Below are 17,504 nucleotides of genomic sequence, written 5' to 3' on the forward strand. Positions count from 1 at the left end.
TGAAGTTTATCAAAATTCGACTACCAAAGGGCAGAGGAGAAAAATAATATGTATAAGCACATAATATGTGGATATACTGCCAATATCGCACTCTCAGTTGGAGACACTCACTGATATTTCCAGTGTAGTGAATAGAAAAGCTGCAATCACAGTTGTATTTTGCCAAGAGCAATGGAACTGTTAGTTCTTTTAAATGAGTGAACCTAAAAACAAATTAAGTAAAATGATTACCTTCTTCCCCAGCTTGTCAAGAGTTGTAAAGTGTTCATTTTCAATGACACTTGGTGGAATCTTACTCCACCCTCTTCTGAAGGCCCAGATTCTATTGAAATGCTAATGAAACTAATCAGGTTGTTTCTTTTTTGAACTTCTTTTTGTCTTTGAGTCTAAACTCTTCCTATCCGAGACACTGATTTCATTTACTGATTTATTGTTTGTCAAGTTTATACATTCCTTTGTCTCTAGGGGTAGGAATTAGGGAAGGGGGAGGAAAGAAAGAAGAAAGGACCATAAAAGAAGGTGCCTAGTTTCTTCAAAGTGATAAATCACTTCCAGATTTTGATTCCACCTGGATGACTGCAAATTTGGGTGCATCAGAATGTAAAGACTAAACAACTAACAGAAGGGCTGTCAAAGGATTATCATTTCAAAGTTAGATGTGGCAGAAGGCAACTCCTGCAGATTCTGGAAAAATGGCTAGGCTTGGGCTATATTTAGACAGTATATCTAACAAATAAGCAGAATGAAGTTTTGGTGAAGGTCAATGTTCCTATTTAGGAAAGAGAATGTCACTTGAGACAGGTGAGGTATTTTTGACATAGTTACATTCATTTCATTTCCTACTTTTTTACAGGCATAGAACCTACAAAGAACAATGAAGACAACTTTCAGATAGGATCTCAGTGATCACCAGTTTAGGAAACCACTATTCTCACTGGACTATGTCTAGTTCCACACCACTCCTAAATTCAGAATATTCAGGAGTAGAAGAAAATGGTGCCATTTTGGGGGGAAGGTGAATTCTAGATCTAGAACCTTAGCATCATAGATTATATTCTGCAAGTCTCTGAGCTTCAGTTTAGTGTGTTCAATTCCAGGAGCACGTAGCAATAACATGAATGTTCTATTTGTTACATGTTGTACATGCTATGTCCTAGAAAGAATATATGTGTGTGCATATATGTATTTGTGTGTGAAATTTTAAATAAAAAGTTTTGAAACATAAAGGAACATTTCTAGTGGTTTCCATGGATAACCTATTAGAAGTTGGCTGAAAAAGATTTAACTGGTATGTGTAATAAAATGGTTTTTTTCTACTTGTTTTGCAGGGGGAAATTTGTGCTTCAATGGAAAATTATGCATTGTTAGAGCTCACACATCTTGGTTATTCAGTTCTAGCATTATATTGCTTTTGAGCTATTTTAAAACTCTAAATTACAGATAATTGATAACAATGCAAAATCTTGTTTATAGATATGCTAATTCTGTCCTGTAGAGGTTCAATTTACTTCCCTCTCCCAATGTGAAAGAAGCCAATTTTGCCTCTATTTGCATATTCCTTCCGTTTCTGATATATAAATGTGGGTTTTCTTTGGATTCTCCTCTGAATGGGTCATTAACATCTTACCAGTTCCCTCATTAATAGAGTTAAATAAACTTTATAAAAAGTGTTATTATTATATCTCTCTGAAAGTCACGTTTTTTTATATTATTATTATCATCCTTTGCCAGGCCTAATAGGCTTTTTTTCCAGATTTTTTTAAATGTAGGTGATAGAACATAAAAAATATACATATACTTAGAAATATACACACATTTAATATATATATTTTTGCACTGTATGTTTTATTCTTACCAGTTTTATTGAGGTATAATTGACAAATAAAAATTGCATATATTTAAGGTGCACAATGTGATGTTTTAATATACATTTTTTTCTATTTCTGTGAAAAATGCCACAATGCAGCTAATTTAGATATTCATCACCTTACATAATTACCACATTCTTTTGTGTGTTATGAGGATACTTAAGATGTACCCTCTTAGCAAATTTAAGTACACAGTCCAGCATTATAAACTAGTCATCATGCTGTGCATTAGACCTCCAGAATATATTCATCCTGCATAAAAGAAACTTTGTCTACCTTGACTGACATCTCCCCATTTCCCCCACTTTCCAGCCTCTGGTAAACATAATTCTACTCTCTGTTTTTATGAGTTGGACATTTTTAGAATCCACATATTAGTGAGATTATGAAGTGTTTGTCTTTCTGTGTCTGGCTTATTTCATTTAGCATAAGGTCTTCTGGGTTCATCCAAGTTGTAGCAAATGGCTGGGTTTAATCACCTCTGTTTTTAAGGCTGAATACTAGTCCAGTGTACACATTTACCACATTTTCCTTATTCATTCTTCTGTTAATAGACATTTAAATTGTTTCCATATCTTGGCTATTGTGAATAATGCTGCAATGAACATGGGAGTGCAGCTATCTCTTGAAGATACCATTTCATTACCCAAAAGTGGAATGGCTGGATCATATCACAGTTTTATTTTTAATTTTTTAGGCACTTTGATACTGCTTTCCATAATGGTTGTACTAATTTACATTCCCACCAACAGTGTACAAGGGTTCTCTTTTTTTCCACATCTTCACAGACACTTGTTATCTTTTGTCTTTTCAATAAAAGCCATTTTAACAGGTGTGAGGTGATGTCTAATTGTGGTTTTGATTTGCATTTCTGTGATGATTAATGATATTGAGCACATTTTCATGTACCTGTTGGCCATTTGTATGCCTTCTTTGGATAAAGTCCTTTTTAATCAGATAATTTGTTTTTGATATTGAGATCCATGAGTTCCTTATATATGTATCAGATATGTGGTTCACAAATATTTTCTTTCATTTTGTAGGTGGTCTCTTCCACAAATTGATTGCTTCCTTTGCTGTGCTGAAGTTTTTTAGTTTGGTGCAATACCATTTGTCTATTTTTGCTTTTATTACCTGTGCTTTTGGTGTCATATCCAAAAAAAATAATTGCTCAATGTCAAGAAACTTTTCTCTATGTTTTATTATAGTAGTTCTACATTTTCAGGTCTGACATTTAAATCTTTATTTTAAGTTAATTTTTGTATATGGTGTGAAATTTTTGTATACATATAAGTTAATTTATTTTTCTGCATTTGGATAACCAGTTTCTGCAACAACCATTTACTGAAGACTATCCATTTATTTATTTATTTATTTATTTATTTATTTATTTATTTAATTTGAGAGAGAGAGCTGGGGGAGGGGGAGGGACAGAATCTCAAGCAAACTCCCAATGTGGGGCTTGATCCCAGGGTCCTGAGATCACAACCTGAGCCAGAACAGAGTCAGATGCTTAACTGACTAAGCCACCCAGGCACCCAAAGACTATCCTTCTCCTACTGTGTGTTCCTGGAACCCTCATCTAAGATCTGTTGACTGTAAACATGTGGATTTATTCTGGGCTCTCTGTTCTATTGGTCTATATCTCTGTTTTTATTCTAGTCCCATACTGCTTTGATTACTATAGCTTTGTAATATAATTTTAAGTCAGAAAGTATGATGCCTCCAGTTTTGTTTTTCTTGTTCAAAATTCCCTTGGCTATTTGGGACCTTTGTCATTGTAAAAACATTTACAATTTTTTTTTCTATTTCTGTGAAAAATACCATTGGAATTTTGATAGGAATTGTATTGAATCCCTAATATGTAGTATGTACAATTTAACTTCCAATCCATAAAAACAGAGTACTATTACATTTATTTGCAACTTCTTTTTTTCTTTCATCAATATCTCATAGCTTCAGTGTAAAGGTCTTTTACATCCAGGGTTGAATTTATTCCTAAGTATTTTATTATTTTTTGATGCTACTGTGAATGGAATTGTTTTCTTAATTTTTTTTTTTTGGATAGTGTATTATTAACGCATAGAAATGCAATGGATTTCTGTATGTTGATGTTGTATCTTGCAACTTTAATTTATTAGTTTGAACAGTTATTTAGTGAAGGCCTTAAGATTTTCTGTATTTAATATCATGTAAACTGCAAATAAAAACACTTGTACTTTTTCCCTTTCCAATGTGGATGGCTTTAATTTCTTTCTCTTATCTAATTTTTCTGGCTAAGACTTCCTGTATTTTGTTGAGTAGGAATGGTGAGGGTGGTGATTCTTGTCTTGTTCTTGATCTTAAAGGAAAATTTTTCTGCTTTTTATCACTGAGTTTTATGTTAGCTGTGGTTTTGTCATATATATATTACTTTGTTAAATGTTTTTATCATGAAAAAGTATTTTGTCAAAAGCTTTTTCTACAGCTATTGCAATGACTAGATGATTTTTATCCTTTATTCAGTTAATGTCCATTAGATTCTTTTGCTTTATAGTATTATTTAAGTCTACTGTTTCCACGTTCATTTTCAGTCTGGATGATCTATTCAGTGTTGAAAGTGGAATATTGTTGTATAGTTGTTTATCTCCCTTCAATGCTGTTAATAGTTGCTTAATATATTTAGGTGCTCCAATGTTGGGTGCATATATATTTACAATTGTTATATCTTCTTGATTAATTGACCCCTTTACCATTATGTTATGCCTTTTTTATCTCTTTTTTTTTTTTTTTTAAGATTTTATTTATTTATTTGACAGAGATAGAGACAGCCAGCGAGAGAGGGAACACAAGCAGGGGGAGTGGGAGAGGAAGAAGCAGGCTCATAGTGGAGGAGCCTGACGTGGGGCTCGATCCCAGAACACCAGGATCACGCCCTGAGCCGAAGGCAGACGCTTAACCGCTGTGCCACCCAGGCACCCCTTTTTTATCTCTTCTGAGAGTTTCTGACTTAAAGTTTTTTTTGTGCAATGTAAGTATAATCACCCCAGCTCCCTTTTGGTTACCATTGCATGGGATATCTTTTACCATCCCTTCACATCAGCCTCAGTGTGCCCTTAAAACAATATATATTTAATAATATCCAGATATTTAATATATAATTTAAAGATTCACAGAGAGAGGTAGAATATTATCTGCTAAACTGTTGTTGTGAGGCAGGAGGGTGAAAAGTTTTGAAGGGTTTTTGGTTTTTTTTTTTTTTTTTTTGGTTTTTTTTTTTTTTTTTTTGGTTTGTTTTTCTTTCCATTATATCTGTTTGTGTATTTTATTTTTTATGTAAGATGTGATATTTTTATAATTAAAAAAGGAAACATAAAACAAATAATAGCTGTTCACCCAATGAGATAACAACTATATGAGGAAGAGATTTGTTTTTAAATTTTTATTCTTGCTCTCAATGTATAGTGAACAAAACACTTTGAATACTGTGTATTAAGTTATTTAATAGTAATGAAAACATGAAAGGAAGGGGTGTCTGGATGGCTCAGTTGGTTAAGCATCTCCCTTTGGCTTGAGTCATGATCCCAGGGCCCTGGGATAGAGCCCCACATTGGGCTCCCTGCTCAGCAAGGAGCCTGCTTCTTCCTCTCCCTTTGCCTGCTGTTCCCCTTCCTTGTGCTCTCTCTTGCTCTCTCAAAGATATAAATAAAATCTTAAAAAAAAAAAGAAAATATGAAAAGAAAATGAACCAAAGTTCAGCATTACTTGTAGATATAACAAAAATAGTCTCAGCTTGTATGAAACTTTATTTTTCTACCCTTCCCACACTGGTCAAAGGGAAGGCTGTAAACATTATGTACTTTTCATCTTATCACCATAGTGTAGTCTCAAGCACTGAAAGTCAATACATGCCTGTCAATATTTTTAGAAATATTTTTATCTCTGCAATATTCTTGTGGGTCACAGATTGCCTACACTATTCAAAGACAAAACCATGTTAATTTTTCATTTTCTATACTACGGTTTCAATTATAATAACAAATTGTCCTTTGATTGATACTTATGAGAGGAATTTGAGAATAAAAGTTGACAATTTATTCTGTCCTTTCTGATATTAAACACAAACTAGAAAAAGTAATGATATCTCTATTTGTATGTGGAATGTCATTCACTGAAATCCATATCCAAAACTTACTCATTGGTTCATTTAATCATTAATGTATTTATTTCTTAACAAACAAACAAACAAAAAAGCATATTGAGTATTTTCTGTGTACCAGGCCCTGGTCTAGGCTTTGGGATTCGGAAGTGGACATAATCATACCCTTGTTTTCTATTCCCATGGCAAAGCACAAGACATAAACTTCTTACTTTCTTACCTATGACTTTCCCAGTCTCAGTTCTATGCCAGGGCTTTGAATTTTCTGTTTCTTCTGCTTAGAACACTTTTTCTCCATCTTATTAATGAGAGGTTTCTTAGTTTTGAGACTTTTTTTTCCTTTTCTCAACTTAAATGCTATCCCTTTCAAGAATCATCCCTGAAAACCATTCTTGATATACCAGCTCTTGGCACTTTCTATCATGTTGCCGTATTTTATCTCCTTGAATGCCTTTTCCACAACTGAATTTTTCATTTATATATTTGCTTTTGTATTCATTATCTTAAATTCTCTATTTGTATATATGCTCTTTGAGGGCAGGAGATAATATCTTTTGTTTTTATCATGGTTTCCTCAGTACTTACAGAATAATTCTCAATAAATGTTTATTGACTTGTAGAGCTTACATTTTGTGGGGGGAATACTGGTAAACTACATATCTATCTCTATATTATTTGATATCTACACTGCATCTAAATCTATTTCTTTATCTATATTCTTTTGTTGCTGAAATGACCTACCACAGCTACTAACTCCAAAAAGGAACCAGTGAGCCTTGGCGTGCTACCATGGCCAACTGCTCCATCCTGGGGAATCCCGAGGGGCTGGGCAAATTGGAAGCACTGCTCCTGAATGGGTTTGCCAACATTATTGCTGAACAAATTTGGATAAACTCCTCACAAAAGAAGCTAATAACTCAAGAGATGAGATTTTTGGAAAAGAGAAAGGGAGAGATTTATTTTGGGTTCTGGCAGCCAGAGGAGGTGGCAGGCTCAAGCCTTAACAGCTGACCTCTCTGCCAGCAAGATGGACACCTAGAGTTTTAGAGAGAGGTTCTGAGAGGGTATGTGCAAAAGAGCAGACAGGGAGCATGTGATCCTTGGTGGGGATAGGTATGTGTTCAGCCCATGATCATGGGCAGGGAAAGGGATATGCAGAATGTGGTCTTCCAGGCATTCTGTTGTTAGCATGGTATTTCCTGTCAGGTGGTTGGGATGTTCTAGGTCACTGCAAAACAACTTCATTGATGTCTCAAAAAAGTATGATAAGAAATAAGCACAATGGGTTTTAGTTTGAATGTGACTTAAGCAATCTTGTCTATTTCTGGTTTTAACTGTTAGGTCTAAATTTGAGCAAAAGGACTCACTAGCATTTTAAAAAGCTATAACTTTTAAGTAATAAACTATAAGAGCAGAATAGACCATGATTTGCCAAGTGTGGTCCTGGACCAGCAGCATCTGGAACCTGTGAAATTACTGTTTTTACCTCTACCAATTCCAAATCAGAACTCTGAGGATGGGTCTCAGCAATCTATGTGTTAACCCTCCAGATGATTCTAATGCAGTCGAAAGTTTGAGAACCACTGGAATGAAAAATTGGGGGTGTTTCCATAGGTGCCTATTGCAACAAAGAGCTGCACTTTTGTTTCTTGGGTTGTGTGTAATCCAGTCCTTTACATTGACATTGGATGCTTTGAGGCTGAGTTTGTGCTCCCTGTGCTTTGCTTCTTCATCATAACCTCCTCAGCCCACTTCGGCCTATTCATTTCCACAAGTCTGCCGGTCTGAGGTCAAAAGACTTGCAGATGATCTCACTGGAAGCACTATGGAAAACTTTGATAGAAGAGGAGTGGTTTTTCAGTGTAGTGAGTTTGGTTCAGGTAAGCTGTGTAGTTATTTATTTAGACCTTACTGCGTCGAAGACAAAAATAATCCTAGGTACACGACATTTCCATGTTTGACTGATTTTGAGAATTTGTAAGCTTTATATTTTAAATGATACTTTACAGGGCTTAGTGGCTAGTTGAAAATTACTTCTTTAAAACTAACATTCAAACATGTTTTCCAATGTATAAGCTACAAAGTTATAATGAAAAGCAAAGAAAACATTAATATATAATGGTGTAGGAAAGATGTTAGCGTTTGAAGCCGATGGCCAAGAAAGAATTCTTGAGATGTCTTTGATGCAAAAAGGTGATTTTATTAAAGCATGAGGACAGGACTCCTGGGCAGAAAAGGCTGCACTGGGGTCATGAGGAGTGGCCCATTATATACTTTGGGAGGGGGTTTGGGATAGTGTTAAGTCTCTAAGGAATTTTGGAAGCAAGGTTTCCAGGACCTTGAGGGGGCTAGCTGTTGTTAGGAAGAGGTCATTTATTACTGTCTAATAAAACCTTAGTCATGAGACCCTTCAGATGTATATTGGTGGGCCATATGCTTGGGGGGTGATTGCCAACATGTATCCTGGAGGTATAGAGATAAAGGAAATTTCTAAAGGAATTTTTATATGTTAAAGTAGATTTACAGGATCCTAGGTGGGGAGCGGGGGATTAGGCTAGGATTGCTTTTTGCCCTTAGCAAAGACAGCTGAGTCCTAGAAGAATGTCACTCTGCCTGTTTCAAGAACTTGTCAGTGGACTGTAGGTAGTAAGGAAATTTAAATTTAATGGTTTTTCTTTTTATTTTGTTTCCCACATCACATAATACAGAATCCTTCTGTCATTAGCTGTGCTACTAACTTTGAGCAGATTACTTGAACTTTTGACAGTAAGCTTCATTTGTTTATTTCGTCTTTTAAAACATAGAGATGTTACAGTTACAATAAAATGGTCCAAAAACCTCTTTCACCTTTCAGGTAGAGGGATATTAAATTAGTTGTATATGTCCATCTATGTAATTTTGCATATATATATAGGTATATTCCAAATGCGTGACACTCTATAGCAAATAAAAATCTCTATCAGCATTTTAATTTTAATTGAATAAAATACTTTAAAATAAAGAATTTATTTTAAATAAGTTATGTTGCATTTTATGAATTTAGCGTATTATTTAAGAAAAAATTTGGATTTCCAATTTTTTATTAGAACAATAATTTTAAATGATGCTCATTAATTCCAAGCTCCTGAATTAATGGATCAAAATAAATTTTGATATTGATTGCCCAATTCTTCTCAGAAATATTGTCTCAATTTATCTCCCTACTGACTGGGTTTGAGAAGTTTTTCTTAGCAACGTGGAATAGCATTGTTTCTACCTTTACAAATAAGAAGGTGAAAAAAAATGGCCCCTCACTGTCATAATGTTTAATACTCTGATAGAAAATTATAGCACTTTTTACTTGTTTATTAGCAATGGCCCTTTTCATTTCTTTCTCTGAGATTTTTCTGATAATAACCTTGGTCCATTTTTAAAAATTAGTATATTTGTGTCTGTCTTAAAATTTTTCATATTCTCTTTATATAGCATTGTTATTAAATTATATGGCATATATTTTTTCAATATTTTATAAATTTGTAGTTTGCCTTTTTTAAAACTTTTTAATGTTGTTTTTCAATGTGCAGAAATTTTAATCACCTAATTAGTCTTTTATTCTTCTGCTTTATGGGTCCTGAATTTTATATCATTCACACCTACACCTCCTTAGTTCACAAGGAATGTATGTATGTGTGTGTATTCTTCATACCACATGTGCTTTATATACCTTTACATTTCATCCCATATCTCATCTATACTTCATTCTGGTGTTAAGTTGTAAGTTAGAGATAAAGATACCTTTTTCCCTCAAATGCGTGGTAAAGAGAGCACAATATGCCATGCCAAATATGCCTCTCTGGCAAAAGGATTATCGTGAGCTAGTTATTTCTGAGAAACAGCAGAAACTGAAAAAGCTCTGAAACTGGAGGAGTATAAGTTACCCTCTTGTAAAAAAAAAAATTATATTTATAAGAGAAATCTCTGTTTGTAAGGGTGTCTCCTTCTCTGTACCAGGAAGAGGAGGATGACTAATCTCTTGAAACTCCTTATCAATGGAGAAGGCCAGCACTTAAATCTGCATAACAACCTTATCCTTGCTCACCATCTTCTCCCTGATAACCTTGAATTAACAGCCCCTTCCCCCATTCCCCAATGTCTTTCTTTGGTCTTTAGCTGAAGTTGCCATTTAAGTTAGTGGCTTGGACAGATACTGGATGAGTTTTAGAGGTTTCCGATGAACTAGATGTGAAAGCTGAGAGAAGTGGAGGAAATAGGATAATTCTTTTATTTTTTTCTTTTATTTTTTTTTGGAGGGAGGGCGGGTGGGGGGAAGGGGGAGAGAGAGAATCTTAAGCAGGCTCCATACCCAGAGTGGAGCCCAACACGGGGCTCGATCTCAGACCCTGAGATCAGGACCTGAGCCAAAATCAAGAGTCAGATACTTAACTGACTGAGCCACCCACGCACCATGGAAATAGGATAATTCTTTCAATTTTGGCTTAGACAACAAGTACCATTAATATTTAGTCTTTTTTTCCCTTAAAATTATCATTTTAAGCTAATAATTGCTATAGTTATACCACCTGAGATTTGATACGCAATATTTTCATTATCACTAATTTCTAAATAAAGTTTGATACCCATTGTGAGTTTTCTTTTTTATCACATGAATTACTTAAAGTTATGTTCAACACCTATAAAAGTTTTGGATGTTTCTAGTTAACTTTTTGCTCTTGATTTCTAAAGGTTGCATGTAGCCAGAGAATGTGTTTTGCATGACAGAAATCCTTTGGAATTTGTTGGAACTGGCTTTGCAGCTTAGTATCTGACAGTTGGGTAAATGCTCCATACTATTCTTTTATTGAATACACTATTATGTAAATGTCCATTAAATTAAACTTGCTAATTGTCTTACTGAAATTGTGCAGATGCTTACAGATTTTTTTGCCTGTCAGATCTCTCAATTACTAAGATAGATGTGTTTAAAATCTCCTACCATGGCAATGAATTTATTAATTTCTGCTTTAATTTTGTCAATATTTGCTTTATGTATTTTAAGTCTGCTTCTGGGAACATACAAATTTAGAAACATTATTTTATGCCAAACCAAGACCTTCTTTTTCTTATTTCTCATAAGACTTTACATTCAGTCTATTATTTGGTTTAGGAATACCAGCTTTCTCTTGGTATTTGCCTGGCATATATTATCATACAATTTTATTACAAGCTTTTTGGTGTGTGTACGTATGACTCTTGTAAATTGTACATAGCTAGAATTTTGTTTTTTTTCATTCTGATAATCATTGTTTCTTGAATTGGAGAGCTTACTCCGTTTACATTAATTGTGATTATGATACATTTGTTTTTTATTATAAAAAATTTCAAAATGTGCAATGGTAGATTAGTAAAATAAACCCAAACCCATCTGTTGGAGTGAATTCTCCACAGATCCCTGGTATTTCTGCCTGTCTTATGAGCAGAGGAGCAGACTGCATTTGTTCTGGACTATCTTTTAAAAATTGTTTCTATAGTGAACCGCTTTGGAAGCTGGAGATAATTTCTGTCTCTAGACTGAAGGACAAGTTTATTTTCTGTTCAGTATAATAAAGATAATGTCTCCCCCTGGGACAAAGTTAAGGTAAGCTTATAGCCCATTATAAAAGATTCTGTTCCCCAAGCTCAAGATTCCTTCTCCCATAACATGATATATTTTATGCATAAGTGTTACTTGGCCCCTTTCATGTTGCCTTATGGGAACTGGGGCACAGAGACCAGCTCTGATACTCTGGCTATTGCTATTACTGTGAGTCATAAAGTCCTTTGTCTTTAATCATGAAATTTTATATCTTTCGCCAGCATTCATGAAACTGTGGCAAGCTAACTTGTTAGCTTATAAGTAGGGTAAAATCTCAGAATCTTCACAATTCTTAATATCTCCAACCCCCAGTATCAGTTAATCACTGGCTGAGGGGTGGTGCCTGACTAGCATAATCTCCTAGGCAAGGCAGTTCTCATTTGATGATGGCTAATTCTTTGCAGGAGGAAACAACTGTGAGCCACGAGCAGCCGAAACTATAGCATCTGTGTGCACTGGCCCTATAAACGGGATCCGGTATACCACCAACAGCATCCACTGCAGAAGAAGAAGAAAAAAACAAACAAACTACAATTCCATTGTAGTTTTAAGTGTGGATTTTTATAGTAAACCCATGGTGGATGAGAAGAACTCATCCCAATGGAATTGCTCAGACATCAACACTGATGACACCATGTGCACCAAGAACATATGCCAAGGTTTATTAGTCACCCCAGGAGACTGAAAGTAAGAATGTGGTTTAGAGGTGGGGCTGGAGTAAGGGTTCCCATTAGAGGGCTTGGGTTTGCATGGTTTTAACTTTCCACTGGCACCAAGGGAAGGAACATGCCGTGGTTTTTTTTTTTTGTTTGTTTGTTTGTTTGTTTGTTTTTTAATTAGCTTGCCCAAATGTGGGGCAAAAGGGGATAAGGGAGTTGTGGGGTTTGAAAGCTGTCATTAGTCAAACAACAAAACTAAAGTCTTCATTATGAAGAATTTTAGCCAACTCAGGTGACTTGAACTTAGTTTACAAACCTACTTGGAGTCTGGGTTATAGTTACAAATTCTCAGGATAGAAATTTGGGCTCTTAAAAAAAAGAGAAATTTTGGCTCTTCATTCAGTACCAGAGTTGAAGCAGGTGAGTTTTCTTGCTGTCCCATTGTATATGATGTTTTATTTCTCATTCTGTCTTACAAGGATAATATGACTCTTTGGGACCTCAGCTTTATGCATAAATCTTTTACACCACTTTTTACCTTACATAGGACGTAAACTTAAATGTTATACTGCATAATACTTTGGGAAGCCAACAAAATACAAACCATGGGTCTACAGATACCTTAATTTATATCCCAGGACTCCCATTTTCATTTTGTTTTGTAGATTCCATACTTCCTTGTCAGCTTAGTTACAAATGTATGTGTGGGTGGGTGGGTGGGTGTGTGTGTGTGTAGAGAGAGAGAGAGAGAGAGAAAGAGAGAGAGAAATTCAACACTTATAGCTGTCTTTAGCTGAAGGGCTATTCAGAGTGTTTAGATTGTCATTCTCTTGGAAACAAAGTTTTTGTTATCTTTTTGTACATTGTGAAATAATTTATATAAGATGAAAATACATGTCACTAATAAAGCTGGAAGTTATCAGTTAAACTGATGAGGAACAGAAGCAGAAAAACGTTCACAATAAGCCTGGATGGCTGGCCTATTGCCTGCATAGTTCCAATAAGGATCAAATACATGCTAGTTGCTACATTCTTAAAGGGTCTCATGACTGCCCATATATCTCACCGATAGTTAACAACAAAGTGAATGATAAGCACTAGAGAAATCTTGCAAAAGTAGTTTTATGAGTAGAAATTCAAAGAAGACATTTATGATCTAATACTCCCTGCACATCCCCTCCCCCTTGAGCACTAAGCATATAACCACTAGCTTAACACAGTAAAGGTGCAGCTCTTTCTGTTCACGGGTCCTATCCCGTGCTACTTATACAATTACTAAGATGCATTTTATAACATCTCAAGAATTCTTTCTTAGCCTTTGCACTCCATGACCCTGCAACATTTTTGGTGGCCCCACACAGGGATTAAGAGTGAATCCAAGAGTGTCGGTGCAACTTTTTGAGTCTCTTTTATTCCCCGGGCCTCTACTTCTTTCTTGTTCTTTTCTGGAGAAGTCTTGAATAGTACGACAGTTCTGAATGTGCCTTGTCTGAGCGCTCTTGCCTGTGGCTACACTATGGGGAGCGACAAACTCCTGCATCCCACATGCATACTAGTACCTTGGTCGTAAGGGCACTGGGCTCAGAAATCAGGCTCTGTTTTACCTGTTCTTTTAATACTTGTATTCTTCTTGGGCATGAGATGGCCATAAATGTTGTTAGGATGGCCATGGATCTCAAGACTCCAATGTAAGGTTCCCTCCTAAATAACCCAGTGTGACCTTTGATGAACATAAATATAAGATATGTCTTACTGTGTGCTTTCTGAAAGGGACCAGTTGGGGCTATTACCCAGTTGGGGAACTCACCCAAAAGGGACCACTCCCTTGGGACTGTATCATGATAAAGCTCACAAGAAAGTTGCCTGGAATTGATAAAGGTTCCATACTTCCATTTTTTTCATGTTTCTCATTTGTTCTTACCCATGGGCTATTTGATATCCTAGGGCTTGCTCTCAGATTAAAAGTATTTCAAGCTTAGATATATGATGCTTAATACAAAATAGCCACCCCTTCTTAACAAAGGCCAGGACCTCTACCCCAACCATTAATACTAGAAGTAGAGGCTTACAAAGGGTATCATTATTGGTCACCAAATATATGGACTCCCCCAAAATAGAAAGCGGCAGCCCCAATCTCTGTGCCATTTCAGTCCATTCACCAGCACCTGATGTAGTCTAGAATGCAATAGGGAAGTGAAAGGACTTTAACACCCTTTCTCAGATCAGTCAAGAAAGAGGGGTGCTTCCTGTCACTCTGACCCCAGGAACCTTCTGCAATATTCTTGATGGGACACCACTGGAAGTCAAGGGATATTTGGTAATGGACGCCTAGTTAAAGTACTCTCCTCATTTTGTAGGAATTGACCAAAATCTCATATGGTCAGGTTTTTACAGCCCTATACCAAAATGCTCATTTGTCCATACTACTCTCCTCACTCTCTAACCCTCAATCCACCATCAACTCAGCTGCCTCAGGTTCTTCTACTTCTGTGAATCTGCCACCTTCTCTATGTTCTGTCATATTCTCTATGTGCCCTCCCCCCAATTATCTCTCCTGTAAACAGGTTGCTCCCAAGATCCTATACATGCCTCCCTCTGTTCTTCCAAAGTCACTCATCGCCTCTTTGCTTCTTCTTTATTCTAGATCTTCAAGATCTAGAATATATCTTGAGAGGACTAGATGAATGTTCCTGACTCTGACTGTGTGGAGTTTTCTGCCTCATTCATTTCCTGGGTTAATGGCTATGAAAGTTGGAGCCAGTTGTCTATGGTTGGTCTACCTTGGGAAGGGTCTTAAAAGAATATTCCCAAACAGCTGCTGAAACTCCTTTTGTTTTGGGGAGACTCCCTGTCTTCTTTGACCTGACTTGGACTGCCTATTTTTACTTTTTGTTGGTGGAAAGAAAACTTATGTCTGCTCATCTGTTTGAGCTGACCAGCTTTAGGACTGGGAATCCTTTTTCTCTGCCCTCTGAGCTTTTATCCACCTCCAGCTTAGCCAGAGGAACCCATGTCCTCTGCCTCCACCTCCTTCTTCTTCTATATCTGCACCACCATGGGCGCACCTTGCATAACCCACTCATAAACCATCCTCTGTACCGCCAGCACCATTGGCTCCCTACCTTTGCTATCAAGGAGCAAAGAGCACCCCTCCCTGACTAAAACCACCCACTTGAAATTTCCCCACAGGTACCCCAGGTAAAAATTGACAATTGGGGAATAAATTCATTGACTTTTAGTGGACCCGGGTATAACATATTCAGTATTTAAGCTTATTAAAATTTGTTAGTTTAATTAAGATAGACATTTCTTTAGATGTATCAGCATTAAATATAATATTTTTATTCTAGCAAGGTTTACTGAAGGTCAAATAACTTCATGTTATCTCTCTTGCAATTTGTCAGAAAAAAGATGACTTAAAATGATGGCTAATTTTGTCTGTCTCACAATGTTTTCATGGTAATTGTTAATAACAATAGGTTGAATAAATAATAAGGTTTATATATTAAATAGCATTCAAAATCTTTGGTAACGTGAAACTTTGAAGTTTTGCTAAATGATAAATTGAATTCATTGGACACCTAAGTTTTTTCCAAATAAATACTAAAACATTGTTTGCTGAACATAGGTTTATTTGCTTTGGCTTCTTGTCACAGAGAATCTGAGGATAAATTGGGCCTGTTGCTTGCTTTATTAAAAGATTGTACTATGAAAAAACATATATTTTTAGAAATTATGAAATGTATTTATAAACTTGGTGATCTAAAGAATTCTGGTATAACAAACAGTTTGCAATTGGTTACTACTTAATTTTCATTGGAGACTAAGGTTTCTAAGAGTTAAAATTCTGCTAAGTGTAATTAAGACTGATGGAAATAAGGGAAATCACCCTGTATGCAAGAAAGAAGTGTTTTTAATAAGAAAGGTATAAGGGATGGGAATACATTTTGTTGAGGGAAAAAGAAATTAGTTTTGTCCTAAAATGAGGTTGGTTATTTAGAGAGAAAAGGCTTAGGACAAAATCTGAATGAAGAAAGTTGTAGAAGGTTTGTGAAGGGAGATTTTTGGAAAAATTTTTATGTGTGGTCAGGATTAAAGTTGAAATCAGTGGATTTTAAAAGTACAATGGTATAAAATTAAAATTCTGCTTTTCCCTTTGTTAATAGACAGTTTACTTGAATTGTTGGTCTGTTCTTGATAAGAAAACGTAAACAAAGTTTTTTTCTCTTTTCTTTATCTGCCCAGAAAACCAAAGCTTCTAAGTTTTGTCTTTACCAGGTCTTTGATTACTTAAGAAAGTTAAAACTTCTCAATGTTAGGGAGGCTGTTTTACTAACAACTATATAACTCCCTATAGAACCCCTTATTGTTACCTCAGTTAAACACAAATATTAAATTTATAATGATCTGTAATCCTATTTAGGGGTGTGCTTTAAAACTTTTTAAAGGATTTTTAACAAACTTTTCAAAAATTAAATGATAAATGAAGTCTAATTAGCCTTGTTTATTTGGTATGTTAAGTTACATGTGCAGCACTATCAAACAAATTATCATAAACCTTCTTATGTTATGTTGTATGGGTAAATGGAAAGCTGTTCTAGAAAACATATGAAATTCCTAAAGTTTTAATATGCTCTGTTATAAGGTCATCATTTGACATTCTAATTATTAAAATAATATGTTTCACAGGAATAACTAGATTTCCTTATCAGATACATTATAATAAACTCTCCAATCTAGAACCATGTCCATTTCTGAGTTTTTTTGTTATTTATAGTTACTGTGCTAATGCTTTTGCAAAATGTATTTCATCTTCAAGGAGACTCACAAGAAGGGCTTTTGACAAATACAGGTTTTTTTTATATCTTTAAAAATCATAAAACTAAACTGGGTAAGAATTTGTAGAACTAATGGGGAAGCAGCATTCAAACAGAACAAAAATTAATAACATAGGACTGAATGAACTGAGGAAGATGATAAAATATTCTTTTGTGAACAAATTGAAGCATTAAACTTTTCTCCCTGCCTGAACCCTCCAGATTTCAGAAAGGCTTTTCTTTCAGGGTAATTTTAATTATTTGCATAAGTTCAAAAAGAATCTGTTCTCCTTGTAACAGGATATTATTGCAAACACTGTTATATCACCAAGGCTTTGACTGGAATATCATATTTGAGAGAGACATACATAGACTCAGATAGGACCAGATAGCTCTAAGGAATTAAGGTTG

The sequence above is a fragment of the Ursus maritimus genome, unplaced genomic scaffold (assembly GCF_017311325.1).
Source record: "Ursus maritimus isolate PB19 unplaced genomic scaffold, ASM1731132v1 scaffold_1, whole genome shotgun sequence".
In the NCBI taxonomy this organism is placed as follows: Eukaryota; Metazoa; Chordata; class Mammalia; order Carnivora; family Ursidae; genus Ursus; species Ursus maritimus.